This window comes from Megalopta genalis, unplaced genomic scaffold (assembly GCF_051020955.1).
Source record: "Megalopta genalis isolate 19385.01 unplaced genomic scaffold, iyMegGena1_principal scaffold0029, whole genome shotgun sequence".
NCBI lineage: Eukaryota > Metazoa > Arthropoda > Insecta > Hymenoptera > Halictidae > Megalopta > Megalopta genalis.
Genome location: NW_027476098.1, coordinates 2,170,001 through 2,181,152, shown reverse-complemented (window position 1 = coordinate 2,181,152; position 11,152 = coordinate 2,170,001).

The window sequence follows — 11,152 nt, the reverse complement described above, 5'->3', positions numbered from 1 at the left end:
CTTGTTGTTGTTGATGTTGTTGTTGTTGTTGTTCTTGTTGTTCATGTTGTTGTGGTTCTGGTAGATGTTGTTGTTCTTGTTCTTGTTGATCTTGTTGTTCTTGTTGCTCTTGTTGTTCTTGCTGTTCTTGTTGTTCTTGTTGCTCTTGTTGTTCTTGTTGCTCTTGTTGTTCTTGTTGTTCTTGTTGTTCTTGCTGTTGTTGTTCCTGTTGTTCTTGTTCTTGTTGTTGTTGTCGTTGTTGTTGTTCTTGTTGTTCTTGTTGTTCTTGTTGTTCTTGTTGTTCTTGTTGTTCTTGTTGTTCTTGTTGTTCTTGTTGTTCTTGTTGTTCTTGTTGTTCTTGTTGTTCTTGTTGTTCTTGTTGTTCTTGTTGTTCTTGTTGTTCTTGTTGTTCTTGTTGTTCTTGTTGTTCTTGTTGTTCTTGTTGTTCTTGTTGTTCATGTTGTTGTTGTTCAGGTTGATGTTGTTGTTCTTGTTGTTCTTGTTGTCCTTGTTGTTGTTGTTGTTGCTGTTGTTGTTCTTGTTGTTCATGTTGTTGTTGTTCTGGTTGATGTTGTTGTTCTTGTTCTTGTTTTTCTTGTTGTGCTTGATGTTCTTGTTGTTCTTGTTGTTATTGTTGCTCTTGTTGCTCTTGTTATTCATGTTGTTCTTCTTGTTCTTGTTATTCTTTTTGTCCTGGTTGTTCTTGCTGTTGTTGTTCCCGTTGTTCTTGTTCTTGTTGTTCTTGTTGTTGTTGTTGTTGTTGTTCATGTTGTTGTGGTTCTGGTAGATGTTGTTGTTCTTGTTCTTGTTGTTCTTGTTGTTCTTGTTGCTCTTGTTGTTCTTGTTGTTCTTGTTGTTCTTGTTGCTCTTGCTGTTGTTGTTCCTATTGTTCTTGTTCTTCTTCTTGTTGTTGTTGTTGTTCTTGTTGTTCTTGTTGTTCTTGTTGTTCTGGTTGTTCTTGTTGTTCTTGTTGTTCTTGTTGTTCTTGTTGCTCTTGTTGTTCTTGTTGTTCTTGTTGTTCTTGATGTCCTTGTTGTTCTTGTTGTTCTTGTTGTTCTTGATGTTCTTCTTCTTCTCGTTGTTCTTGTTATTCTTGTTGTTCTTCTTCTTCTTGTTCTTATTGTTCTTCTTGTTGTTCTTACTGTTCTTGTTGTTCTTACTGTTCTTGTTGTTCTTGTTGTTGTTGTTGTTCTTGTTGTTCTTGTTGTTGTTGTTCTTGCTGTTCTTGTTCTTGTTGCTCTTGTTGCTCTTGTTGTTCTTGTTGTTTTTGTTGTTCTTGTTGTTCATGTTGTTCTTGTTGATCTTGTTGTTCTTGTTGTTCTTGTTGTTCTTGTTGTTCTTGTTGTTCTTGTTGTTCTTGTTGTTCTTGTTGTTCTTGTTGTTCTTGTTGTTCTTGTTGTTCTTGTTGTTCTTGTTGTTCTTGTTGTTCTTGTTGTTCTTGTTGTTCTTGTTGTTCTTGTTGTTCTTGTTGTTCTTGTTGTTCTTGTTCTTGTTGTTCTTGTTGTTCTTGTTGTTCTTGTTGTTCTTGTTGTTCTTGTTGTTCTTGTTGTTCTTGTTGTTCTTCTTGTTCTTGTTGTTCTTGTTGTTCTTGTTGTTCTTGTTGTTCTTGTTGTTCTTGTTGTTCTTGTTGTTCTTGTTGTTCTTGTTGTTCTTGTTGTTCTTGTTGTTCTTGTTGTTCTTGTTGTTCTTGTTGTTCTTGTTGTTCTTGTTGTTCTTGTTGTTCTTGTTGTTCTTGTTGTTCTTGTTGTTCTTGTTGTTCTTGTTGTTCTTGTTGTTCTTGTTGTTCTTGTTGTTCTTGTTGTTCTTGTTGTTCTTGTTGTTCTTGTTGTTCTTGTTGTTCATGTTGCTGTTGTTCTTGTTGTTCGTGTTGTTGTTGTTCTTGTTGTTCTTGTTCTTGTTGTTCTTGCTGTTGTTGTTGCTGTTGTTGTTCTTGTTGTTCATGTTGTTGTTGTTCTGGTTGATGTTGTTGTTCTTGTTGTTCTTGTTGTTGCTGTTGTTGTTCTTGTTGTTCATGTTGTTGTTGTTCTGGTTGATGTTGTTGTTCTTGTTCTTGTTTTTCTTGTTGTGCTTGATGTTCTTGTTGTTCTTGTTGTTATTGTTGCTCTTGTTGCTCTTGTTGCTATTGTTGATCTCGTTGTTCTCATTGTTCCCGTTGTTCTCGTTGTTCTCATTGTTCTCGTTGTTCTCGTTGTTCTCGTTGTTCTCGTTGTTGTTGTTGTTCTTGTTGTTCATGTTGTTGTTGTTCTGGTTGATGTTGTTGTTCTTGTTGTTCTTGTTGTTCTTGTTGCTCTTGTTGTTCTTGTTGTTCTTGTTGTTCTTTTTGTTGCTGATCCTATTGTTCTTGTAGTTCTTGCTGTTCATGTTGTTCTTGTTGTTCTTGTTGATCTTGTCGTTCTTGCTGTTCTTGTTGTTCTTGATGTTCTGCTTCTTCTTGTTGTTCTTGTTATTCTTGTTGTTCTTCTTCTTGTTGTTCTTATTGTTCTTCTTGTTGTTCTTACTGTTCTTGTTGTTCTTACTGTTCTTGTTGTTCTTGTTGTTCTTGTTGTTCTTGTTGTTGTTCTTGCTGTTCTTGTTCTTGTTGCTCTTGTTGTTCTTGTTGTTGTTGTTGTTCTTGTTGTTCCTGTTGTTGTTGTTGTTCTTGTTGTTCTTGTCGTTGTAGTTCATGTAGTTCTTCTTGTTGTTGTTCTTGTTGTTGTTGTTCTTGTTGTTATTGTTGTTCTTGTTGTTCTTGTTGTTCTTGTTGATCTTGTTGCTATTGTTGATCTCGTTGCTGTTGTTGTTCTTGTTGTTCATGTTGTTGTTGTTCTTGTTGTTCTTGTTGTTCTTGTTGTTGTTGTTGTTGTTGTTGTTGTTGTTCTCGTTGTTCTCGTTGTTCTCGTTGTTCTCGTTGTTCTTGTTGTTCTTTTTGTTCTTGTTGTTCTTGTTGTCCTTGTTGTTGTTGTTGCTGTTGTTGCTCTTGTTGTTCATGTTGTTGTTGTTCTGGTTGATGTTGTTGTTCTTGTTCTTGTTTTTCTTGTTGTTCTTGTTCTTGTTGTTCTTGTTGTTCTTGTTGTTATTGTTGTTCTTGTTGTTCGTGTTGCTCTTGTTGCTTTTGTTGCTCTTGTTGTTCTCGTTGTTTCCGTTGTTCTCGTTGTTCTCGTTGTTCTTGTTGCTCTTGTTGATCTTGTTGCTCTTGTTGTTCTTGTTGTTCTTGTTGTTCTTGTTGTTCTTGTTGTTGTTGTTCTTGTTGTTCCTGTTGTTCTTGATGTTCTTGTTGTTCTTGTTGTTCTTGTTGTCCTCGTTGTTCTCGTTGTTCTCGTTGTTCTCGTTGTTCTCGTTGTTCTCGTTGTTCTCGTTGTTCTCGTTGTTCTCGTTGTTCTCGTTGTTCTTGTTGTTCTTGTTGTTCTTTTTGTTCTTGTTGTTCTTGTTGTCCTTGTTGTTGTTGTTGCTGTTGTTGTTCTTGTTGTTCTTGTCGTACTTGTTTTTCTTGTTGTTCTAGTTGTTCTTGTTGTTCTTGTTTTTCTTGTTGTTCTTGTTGTTCTTGCTGTTCTTGTTGTTATTGTTGCTCTTGTTGCTCTTGTTGTTCTTGTTGTTCTTCTTGTTCTTGTTATTCTTTTTGTCTTTGTTGTTCTTGCTGTTGTTGTTCCCGTTGTTCTTGTTCTTGTTGTTCTTGTTGTTGTTGATGTTGTTGTTGTTGTTGTTCTTGTTGTTCATGTTGTTGTGGTTCTGGTAGATGTTGTTGTTCTTGTTCTTGTTGATCTTGTTGTTCTTGTTGCTCTTGTTGTTCTTGCTGTTCTTGTTGTTCTTGTTGCTCTTGTTGTTCTTGTTGCTCTTGTTGTTCTTGTTGTTCTTGTTGTTCTTGTTGTTCTTGTTGTTCTTGCTGTTGTTGTTCCTGTTGTTCTTGTTCTTGTTGTTGTTGTCGTTGTTGTTGTTCTTGTTGTTCTTGTTGTTCTTGTTGTTCTTGTTGTTCTTGTTGTTCTTGTTGTTCTTGTTGTTCTTGTTGTTCTTGTTGTTCTTGTTGTTCTTGTTGTTCTTGTTGTTCTTGTTGTTCTTGTTGTTCTTGTTGTTCTTGTTGTTCTTGTTGTTCTTGTTGTTCTTGTTGTTCTTGTTGTTCATGTTGCTGTTGTTCTTGTTGTTCTTGTTGATCTTGTTGTTGTTGTTCTTGTTGTTCTTGTTGTTCTTGTTGTTCTTGTTGTTCTTGTTGTTCTTGTTGTTCTTGTTGTTCTTGTTGTTCTTGTTGCTCTTGTTGTTCTTGTTGTTCTTGTTGTTCTTGATATTCTTGTTGTTCTTGTTGTTCTTGTTGTTCTTGTTGTTCTTGTTGTTCTTGTTGTTCTTGATGTTCTTCTTCTTCTTGTTGTTCTTGTTATTCTTGTTGTTCTTCTTCTTCTTTTTCTTATTGTTCTTCTTGTTGTTCTTACTGTTCTTGTTGTTCTTACTGCTCTTGTTGTTCTTGTTGTTGTTGTTGTTCTTGTTGTTCTTGTTGTTGTTGTTCTTGCTGTTCTTGTTCTTGTTGCTCTTGTTGCTCTTGTTGTTCTTGTTGTTCTTGTTGTTCTTGTTGTTCTTGTTGTTCTTGTTGTTCTTGTTGTTCTTGTTGTTCTTGTTGTTCTTGTTGTTCTTGTTGTTCTTGTTGTTCTTGTTGTTCTTGTTGTTCTTGTTGTTCTTGTTGTTCTTGTTGTTCTTGTTGTTCTTGTTGTTCTTGTTGTTCTTGTTGTTCTTGTTGTTCTTGTTGTTCTTGTTGTTCTTGTTGATCTTGTTGCTTTTGTTGCTCTTGTTGTTCTCATTGTTTCCGTTGTTCTCGTTTATCTCGTTGTTCTCGTTGTTCTCGTTGTTCTTGTTGTTCTTGTTGTTCTTGATGTTCTTCTTCTTCTTGTTGTTCTTGTTATTCTTGTTGTTCTTCTTCTTCTTTTTCTTATTGTTCTTCTTGTTGTTCTTACTGTTCTTGTTGTTCTTACTGCTCTTGTTGTTCTTGTTGTTGTTGTTGTTCTTGTTGTTCTTGTTGTTCTTGTTGTTCTTGTTGTTCTTGTTGTTCTTGTTGTTCTTGTTGTTCTTGTTGTTCTTGTTGTTCTTGTTGTTCTTGTTGTTCATGTTGCTGTTGTTCTTGTTGTTCTTGTTGATCTTGTTGTTGTTGTTCTTGTTGTTCTTGTTCTTGTTGTTCTTGCTGTTGTTGTTGCTGTTGTTGTTCTTGTTGTTCATGTTGTTGTTGTTCTGGTTGATGTTGTTGTTCTTGTTGTTCTTGTTGTCCTTGTTGTTGTTGTTGTTGCTGTTGTTGTTCTTGTTGTTCTGGTTGATGTTGTTGTTCTTGTTCTTGTTTTTCTTGTTGTGCTTGATGTTCTTGTTGTTCTTGTTGTTATTGTTGCTCTTGTTGCTCTTGTTGTTCATGTTGTTATTGTTGCTCTTGTTGCTCTTGTTGTTCATGTTGTTCTTCTTGTTCTTGTTATTCTTTTTGTCCTGGTTGTTCTTGCTGTTGTTGTTCCCGTTGTTCTTGTTCTTGTTGTTCTTGTTGTTCTTGTTGTTGTTGTTCATGTTGTTGTGGTTCTGGTAGATGTTGTTGTTCTTGTTGCTCTTGTTGTTCTTGTTGTTCTTGTTGTTCTTGTTGTTCTTGTTGTTCTTGTTGTTCTTGTTGTTCTTGTTGTTCTTGTTGTTCTTGTTGTTCTTGTTGTTCTTGTTGTTCTTGTTGTTCCTGTTGTTCCTGTTGTTCTTGTTGTTCTTGTTGTTCTTGTCGTTCTTGTTCCTGTTGTTCTTGTTGTTCTTGTTGTTCTTGTCGTTCTTGTTCTTGTTGTACTTGTTGTTGTTGTTCTTGTTGTTCATGTTGTTGTTGTTCTTGTTGTTCTTGTTGTTGTTGTTCATGTAGTTCTTCTTGTTGTTGTTCTTGCTGTTCTTGTTCTTGTTGTTCTTGTTGTTCTTGTCGTTCTTGTTGTTCTTGCTGTTCATGTTGTTCTTGTTGTTCTTGTTGTTCTTGTTGTTGTCCTTGTTGTTCTTGTTGTCCTTGTTGTTCTTGTTGTTCTTGTTGTTCTTGTTGTTCTTGTTGTTCTTGTTTTTCTTGTTGTTCTTGTTGTTCTTGTTGTTCTTGTTGTTCTTGTTGTTCTTGTTGTTCTTGTTGTTCTTGTTGTTCTTGTTGTTCTTGTTGTTCTTGTTGTTCTTGTTGTTCTTGTTGTTCTTGTTGTTCTTGTTGTTCTTGTTGTTCTTGTTGTTCTTGTTGTTCTTGTTGTTCTTGTTGTTCTTGTTGTTCTTGTTGTTCTTGTTGTTCTTGTTGTTCTTGTTGTTCTTGTTGTTCTTGTTGTTCTTGTTGTTCTTGTTGTTCTTGTTGTTCTTGTTGTTCTTGATGTTCTTCTTCTTGTTGTTGTTCTTGTTATTCTTGTTGCTCTTCTTCTTCTTGTTCTTATTGTTCTTCTTGTTGTTGTTGTTCTTGTTGTTGTTGTTCTTGTTATTCTTGTTCTTGTTGTTGTTGTTGTTCTTGTTGTTCTTGTTGTTCGTGTTGCTCTTGTTGCTTTTGTTGCTCTTGTTGTTCTCGTTGTTTCCGTTGTTCTCGTTGTTCTCGTTGTTCTTGTTGCTCTTGTTGATCTTGTTGCTCTTGTTGTTCTTGTTGTTCTTGTTGTTCTTGTTGTTGTTGTTCTTGTTGTTCTTGTTGTTCTTGTTGTTCTTGATGTTCTTGTTGTTCTTGTTGTTCTTGTTGTCCTCGTTGTTCTCGTTGCTCTCGTTGTTCTCGTTGATCTCGTTGTTCTCGTTGTTCTCGTTGTTCTCGTTGTTCTCGTTGTTCTCGTTGTTCTTGTTGTTCTTGTTGTTCTTTTTGTTCTTGTTGTTCTTGTTGTCCTTGTTGTTGTTGTTGCTGTTGTTGTTCTTGTTGTTCTTGTCGTACTTGTTTTTCTTGTTGTTCTAGTTGTTCTTGTTGTTCTTGTTTTTCTTGTTGTTCTTGTTGTTCTTGTTGTTCTTGTTGTTATTGTTGCTCTTGTTGCTCTTGTTGTTCTTGTTGTTCTTCTTGTTCTTGTTATTCTTTTTGTCTTTGTTGTTCTTGCTGTTGTTGTTCCCGTTGTTCTTGTTCTTGTTGTTCTTGTTGTTGTTGATGTTGTTGTTGTTGTTGTTCTTGTTGTTCATGTTGTTGTGGTTCTGGTAGATGTTGTTGTTCTTGTTCTTGTTGATCTTGTTGTTCTTGTTGCTCTTGTTGTTCTTGCTGTTCTTGTTGTTCTTGTTGCTCTTGTTGTTCTTGTTGCTCTTGTTGTTCTTGTTGTTCTTGTTGTTCTTGCTGTTGTTGTTCCTGTTGTTCTTGTTCTTGTTGTTGTTGTCGTTGTTGTTGTTCTTGTTGTTCTTGTTGTTCTTGTTGTTCTTGTTGTTCTTGTTGTTCTTGTTGTTCTTGTTGTTCTTGTTGTTCTTGTTGTTCTTGTTGTTCTTGTTGTTGTTGTTGTTCTTGTTGTTCTTGTTGTTCTTGTTGTTCTTGTTGTTCTTGTTGTTCTTGTTGTTCTTGTTGTTCTTGTTGTTCTTGTTGTTCATGTTGTTGTTGTTCAGGTTGATGTTGTTGTTCTTGTTGTTCTTGTTGTCCTTGTTGTTGTTGTTGTTGCTGTTGTTGTTCTTGTTGTTCATGTTGTTGTTGTTCTGGTTGATGTTGTTGTTCTTGTTGTTCTTGTTGTTGCTGTTGTTGTTCTTGTTGTTCATGTTGTTGTTGTTCTGGTTGATGTTGTTGTTCTTGTTCTTGTTTTTCTTGTTGTGCTTGATGTTCTTGTTGTTCTTGTTGTTATTGTTGCTCTTGTTGCTCTTGTTGCTATTGTTGATCTCGTTGTTCTCATTGTTCCCGTTGTTCTCGTTGTTCTCATTGTTCTCGTTGTTCTCGTTGTTCTCGTTGTTCTCGTTGTTGTTGTTGTTCTTGTTGTTCATGTTGTTGTTGTTCTGGTTGATGTTGTTGTTCTTGTTGTTCTTGTTGTTCTTGTTGCTCTTGTTGTTCTTGTTGTTCTTGTTGTTCTTTTTGTTGCTGATCCTATTGTTCTTGTAGTTCTTGCTGTTCATGTTGTTCTTGTTGTTCTTGTTGATCTTGTCGTTCTTGCTGTTCTTGTTGTTCTTGATGTTCTGCTTCTTCTTGTTGTTCTTGTTATTCTTGTTGTTCTTCTTCTTGTTGTTCTTATTGTTCTTCTTGTTGTTCTTACTGTTCTTGTTGTTCTTACTGTTCTTGTTGTTCTTGTTGTTCTTGTTGTTCTTGTTGTTGTTGTTCTTGCTGTTCTTGTTCTTGTTGCTCTTGTTGTTCTTGTTGTTGTTGTTGTTCTTGTTGTTCCTGTTGTTGTTGTTGTTCTTGTTGTTCTTGTCGTTGTAGTTCATGTAGTTCTTCTTGTTGTTGTTCTTGTTGTTGTTGTTCTTGTTGTTATTGTTGTTCTTGTTGTTCTTGTTGTTCTTGTTGATCTTGTTGCTATTGTTGATCTCGTTGCTGTTGTTGTTCTTGTTGTTCATGTTGTTGTTGTTCTTGTTGTTCTTGTTGTTCTTGTTGTTGTTGTTGTTGTTGTTGTTGTTGTTCTCGTTGTTCTCGTTGTTCTCGTTGTTCTTGTTGTTCTTTTTGTTCTTGTTGTTCTTGTTGTCCTTGTTGTTGTTGTTGCTGTTGTTGCTCTTGTTGTTCATGTTGTTGTTGTTCTGGTTGATGTTGTTGTTCTTGTTCTTGTTTTTCTTGTTGTTCTTGTTCTTGTTGTTCTTGTTGTTCTTGTTGTTATTGTTGTTCTTGTTGTTCGTGTTGCTCTTGTTGCTTTTGTTGCTCTTGTTGTTCTCGTTGTTTCCGTTGTTCTCGTTGTTCTCGTTGTTCTTGTTGCTCTTGTTGATCTTGTTGCTCTTGTTGTTCTTGTTGTTCTTGTTGTTCTTGTTGTTCTTGTTGTTGTTGTTCTTGTTGTTCTTGTTGTTCTTGATGTTCTTGTTGTTCTTGTTGTTCTTGTTGTCCTCGTTGTTCTCGTTGTTCTCGTTGTTCTCGTTGTTCTCGTTGTTCTCGTTGTTCTCGTTGTTCTCGTTGTTCTCGTTGTTCTCGTTGTTCTTGTTGTTCTTGTTGTTCTTTTTGTTCTTGTTGTTCTTGTTGTCCTTGTTGTTGTTGTTGCTGTTGTTGTTCTTGTTGTTCTTGTCGTACTTGTTTTTCTTGTTGTTCTAGTTGTTCTTGTTGTTCTTGTTTTTCTTGTTGTTCTTGTTGTTCTTGCTGTTCTTGTTGTTATTGTTGCTCTTGTTGCTCTTGTTGTTCTTGTTGTTCTTCTTGTTCTTGTTATTCTTTTTGTCTTTGTTGTTCTTGCTGTTGTTGTTCCCGTTGTTCTTGTTCTTGTTGTTCTTGTTGTTGTTGATGTTGTTGTTGTTGTTGTTCTTGTTGTTCATGTTGTTGTGGTTCTGGTAGATGTTGTTGTTCTTGTTCTTGTTGATCTTGTTGTTCTTGTTGCTCTTGTTGTTCTTGCTGTTCTTGTTGTTCTTGTTGCTCTTGTTGTTCTTGTTACCCTTGTTGTTCTTGTTGTTCTTGTTGTTCTTGTTGTTCTTGTTGTTCTTGCTGTTGTTGTTCCTGTTGTTCTTGTTCTTGTTGTTGTTGTCGTTGTTGTTGTTCTTGTTGTTCTTGTTGTTCTTGTTGTTCTTGTTGTTCTTGTTGTTCTTGTTGTTCTTGTTGTTCTTGTTGTTCTTGTTGTTCTTGTTGTTCTTGTTGTTCTTGTTGTTCTTGTTGTTCATGTTGCTGTTGTTCTTGTTGTTCTTGTTGATCTTGTTGTTGTTGTTCTTGTTGTTCTTGTTGTTCTTGTTGTTCTTGCTGTTGTTGTTCTTGTTGTTCATGTTGTTGTTGTTCAGGTTGATGTTGTTGTTCTTGTTGTTCTTGTTGTCCTTGTTGTTGTTGTTGTTGCTGTTGTTGTTCTTGTTGTTCATGTTGTTGTTGTTCTGGTTGATGTTGTTGTTCTTGTTCTTGTTTTTCTTGTTGTGCTTGATGTTCTTGTTGTTCTTGTTGTTATTGTTGCTCTTGTTGCTCTTGTTATTCATGTTGTTCTTCTTGTTCTTGTTATTCTTTTTGTCCTGGTTGTTCTTGCTGTTGTTGTTCCCGTTGTTCTTGTTCTTGTTGTTCTTGTTGTTGTTGTTGTTGTTGTTCATGTTGTTGTGGTTCTGGTAGATGTTGTTGTTGTTGTTCTTGTTGTTCTTGTTGTTCTTGTTGCTCTTGTTGTTCTTGTTGTTCTTGTTGTTCTTGTTGCTCTTGCTGTTGTTGTTCCTATTGTTCTTGTTCTTCTTCTTGTTGTTGTTGTTGTTCTTGTTGTTCTTGTTGTTCTTGTTGTTCTTGTTGTTCTGGTTGTTCTTGTTGTTCTTGTTGTTCTTGTTCTTCTTGTTGTTCTTGTTGCTCTTGTTGTTCTTGTTGTTCTTGTTGTTCTTGATGTTCTCGTTGTTCTTGTTGTTCTTGTTGTTCTTGATGTTCTTCTTCTTCTCGTTGTTCTTGTTATTCTTGTTGTTCTTCTTCTTCTTGTTCTTATTGTTCTTCTTGTTGTTCTTACTGTTCTTGTTGTTCTTACTGTTCTTGTTGTTCTTGTTGTTGTTGTTGTTCTTGTTGTTCTTGTTGTTGTTGTTCTTGCTGTTCTTGTTCTTGTTGCTCTTGTTGCTCTTGTTGTTCTTGTTGTTTTTGTTGTTCTTGTTGTTCTTGTTGATCTTGTTGTTCTTGTTGTTCTTGTTGTACTTGTTGTTCTTGTTGTTCTTGTTGGTCTTGTTGTTCTTGTTGTTCTTGTTGTTCTTGTTGTTCTTGTTGTTCTTGTTGTTCTTGTTGTTCTTGTTGTTCTTGTTGTTCTTGTTGTTCTTGTTGTTCTTGTTGTTCTTGTTGTTCTTGTTGTTCTTGTTGTTCTTGTTCTTGTTGTTCTTGTTGTTCTTGTTGTTCTTGTTGTTCTTGTTGTTCTTGTTGTTCTTGTTGTTCTTGTTGTTCTTGTTGTTCTTGTTGTTCTTGTTGTTCTTGTTGTTCTTGTTGTTCTTGTTGTTCTTGTTGTTCTTGTTGTTCTTGTTGTTCTTGTTGTTCTTGTTGTTCTTGTTGTTCTTGTTGTACTTGTTGTTCTTGTTGTTCTTGTTGTTCTTGTTGTTCTTGTTGTTCTTGTTGTTCTTGTTGTTCTTGTTGTTCTTGTTGTTCTTGTTGTTCTTGTTGTTCTTGTTGTTCTTGTTGTTCTTGTTGTTCTTGTTGTTCTTGTTGTTCTTGTTGTTCTTGTTGTTCTTGTTGTTCTTGTTGTTCTTGTTCTTGTTGTTCTTG